Here is a 3,932-nt window from a genome sequence, read left to right as displayed (position 1 = left end):
AATGGAAGTTATACAACAGATGCAAATAATAATAAAAAAAGGGGTAAACTTACCCGCCCATTACATTCTATTTCTTTGCCTTGGTGTCAAATGGACTTACCTATAAATTTTCCCCTTTTTTGTTTATTTTGCTAGATAATAAAAAAGTATACTAGTGATTTTAGCCAGCTACCCCTTCCTTTTGGAGCTCTATTCATTCATTCATCTTTTCTTGATTTTCTTCTCAAACCAACCTTAAATCTCATCACCCACTTTATAATTTTACGAGAATTAGGGGTGAGAAAAAATTTGATTTGACTCAAAAAAATCGAAAAAAATTTAAATTTTGAATTATTCGAATCGAGTTAATCGAATTAATCGAGTCAGCTAGATTTTTTTTTTCAAATTTCAAGTTCGAATCGAGTTGAGTTTTTGTATGCGAATAACTCGAATAATTTGAATAAACCGAATATTTAACTACCCCGCTTCTAACCCCCACCCCAACAACCCCTCGGTTTCTGCCCCACTAACTCTTTTCTTCAATTTTTTTCTTTCCCTTTCTCATCTTTTTTTTTTTTTACTTTTCCTCCCCTTTTACCCCATAAATAAAATCCGCCCCACAAATTTTTTATCTCATTACCTCCAAAAAGTTTTACTTTCCTTCCTCCTACTCTCAAAAAATTAAAATCTCCAAAAATCTTTTATTTCTCCCCCTTTGCCCCCAAACTCAAAATCCTGTTCTTTTCATCAGTTGATTTTATTTGTTTACTTTAATTTTTCTTTATATGATCATTTTTAAAAATTTTAAAGAAAAATATTTTTAGAAATTACATAAAAATAAAAAAACACCAAAATCATTTTTTAATTTAACTCGAACATATATATTCGATTCGAATTCCATCTCATTGGACTCGATTCGAGAAAATTTCAAATCGAGTTAAGATGATAAAATATGATTCGTCAACTCTATTAACTCGAAATCTTTTCATTTGATTCGATCGAATGCTCACACCTAGCTGGAATCACTTGAGATACTACTTCCTAAAATCATTTCCACCTTTAAAACCATCATTTTTAGCGAGGGTTTTTGTGGGTGTTTGAGAGAGAAAATGGAAGCTAGAGAGAGAAAACATCAATGAGGTAAGAAATATTGTTTTCTAATCCTCTTAACTTGTTATTTCGTATTGGTTTCCATGTGAAAGCTTGGAAAGCTCTTGTGTTAATAGTGGTTATATTTTTGTGTATGGAAAATGAAGAAATGTTGAGAAATGGAGTTTCAAGCTTAGTTGAGGTTGGATTCAAGTGTTGGAAGGTTGATTATTTGTAATATGTATCCAAGAGGTAAGTACCTTTTGGTACTCTTACACTATAGGAAATTAAGCTTTTAGCGGCGTTTGGATTAAAAACGCCGCAAAAGTTGTACAATAATAGCGCTAATCAGAAAATGCAGCAAAAGGTTAGAGCTATAACAACGTAAAAGGTCTAGCATTAGCGGTGGTTATGAGAAAAATGCCGCAAAAGGTCTGGCATTAGCGGTGTTTTTCTCATAAACGCCGCAAAAGGTCTAGCAGTTTCTTTATATTAATTAAAATACATTTTATTTTTAATTTAATATTTAAAAACTTTAGAAAAATTAATGACACGTAAAAAATTTAAAAGTAAAAACATAGAAAATATATGTTAAAAATGAAAAAATTTAAAATACTATTATTTAAAATAATTTTAAAGTTTTTTTGGTATATGACTGATTGTTTTTAATTTATATATTAAATAATTTCTTATATAATTGTAAAGAGATAATTTTAATTTTAATATATTAAAATTATCATTATAGTTCAAAATTATTTAAGAGATAATAGATAAATTTTATATATATTAAAATTAAAAAATTGCTAACCCATGCATCTATAGAGAAATAAAATTAATCAAGAAATTGAAAATTTTAATTTAATTTCTTAAAATATTAAAAGGATATATAATTACAAAAGAGAAAAATTTTTAAAGCTTTTTTTTCATATTTTGTTTTTGTTTTCTTACATAAAAATTATATAAAAATTTATAATTTTATCTAATTCTTTTAAATATTAATTAAATTTTAATAAATTATTTATGAAAGACACAATAATTCAATATAAAAATTGTAAAAAGTCAAACGTTAGCGGCTTTTATAAGAAAAACACCGTAACAAGTAAGTAATAGTAGCGTTTTTGTTCCAAATGCTGCGAATATGTATATTTTTTTTTGCAAAATGGCGTAGTTTTGTACTCCAAAACCCTTTTTTCCAAAACCGATTCCCCCCTCCCAACGAAATCCCAAAATTTCACCTGAAATCTCTTCTTCTTTTTTTTTCCAATTTTTTTCCCAAACCATTTCTCCGCTGCCTCGATTCCCTTTATTTTTTCCCTCAATGTCCGTAAATCGGTAGCCCTCTACATCTTCGTCGGCAGCTCGCTGCTGCTTCTGCTTGTAAGTTTATTAAGTGTAATAAATTACTATTAGTTTAATTATATTTAATTATTTGCCCTAATTTGATTCATTCCCCCTTAGGTTTGTTCTTTAAATTTATTTAAAACGCTATTCATCACTAGGATTTAACTTCAATTTGTAGCACCCCAAACCCGGCCCAGAAGTTATGGCCGGATCCGGCATGCCACATCAAAACGTAAAAAAAAAAATTCCATTCTAAGTCCAGAAAATCGTACTTGATGTTCAAAAGATTAATTCATTAAGGGTTAAAGTGAAAGGAAGCTGTGCACCAGGTAGGAAACCGGAAAAGAGGTGGTGAGCCCATCGGACTGCTTAAGTACCAAGCTACCTTCGGATCCAATCCTAGACATGCATACCGCCATTGCCACACCTTAACGTCATGGATATTTCTAGGAAACCGATTTGATTAAGTCATTTTAGGAAAAGTGATTAATTTTGGAAAATACTTTCATTGGGAAGCTTTGCTTGTTGTCGTGTTATTTTGAAATCAACTGTTGTTTTTGAAAATGCGCCTAAAGCTATCCAATTTCAACAGTTAAAATAAATATTATCTATCTTAATAAAACATATAAAACCATCAAAAATAAATAAGCGGCCTTATTACATTTAAAAGCCCAAAATCTCAAACGTAATTAAAAGGATGTCCAGTTCACGGAAGAAAATCAAACTTTCGAGCGGGTGGCCACTCAATTCTCTCACGACTCCAAGCCCACTATGGTTGGGGATTTCTGCGTGGATGAAAATAAAAGGGGTGAGTTTGGGGAAACTCAGTGTGTAAGGAAAACCCATTCAAAGTCCAAGTCAGCTCAAGCCTATTGGGCCTAAGCCCATTCAGGTAACAGTGGTATTGGGCCAGAGCCCTTTTCAAATTACAATAAACTGGGCCTTAACCCCTTATTCAGATAACAGTATGGCCCATAGGCCCATTTGGAAATACATGCAACATCAATAACATATGCAAGCCCATTTGGGGAGACTACTCAACCCACCAACCACTACACTCCACCCGTACCAGCCATACACTCCATGTGGGGAATAGCTCAACCCACCCAGCCCAACACTCCACAGATTGCAGATATTCGCCAGCTTATTAACGATAAATTGAGGCAAAGCCTCCAATCGTGGACAAGCCACTTTCAGTACTTCCTCCGTCAATATCCCAATCCCATGCATCGAGATAATAACAACATGGCATGCATAAATAACAACGATCAAACATGCATTTAGGTCAATTTAACCCTAGGGGTATTTGGTAATTTTGCACCTAGGGTATAACGATAATTTTCCATACATAGGGGTATTATAGTAATTTAGCTGCTTTTAGGGTTTTCATGCATATTCCTACTTTTCACGTACTAACGAATCACGTCACGAGGGTTCTTACTGAATTGGGCCGATTGGCCCATCATTCCAATTTTGGCCCATTAAGCCCAAAAATATCGAGGGCACGTAAATCATGCACTTTG

Source organism: Gossypium arboreum, chromosome 13 (genome assembly GCF_025698485.1).
Source record: "Gossypium arboreum isolate Shixiya-1 chromosome 13, ASM2569848v2, whole genome shotgun sequence".
Lineage (NCBI taxonomy): Eukaryota > Viridiplantae > Streptophyta > Magnoliopsida > Malvales > Malvaceae > Gossypium > Gossypium arboreum.
The sequence above is the reverse complement of the archived record's forward strand: the minus strand, read 5'-3'. Positions refer to the sequence as shown.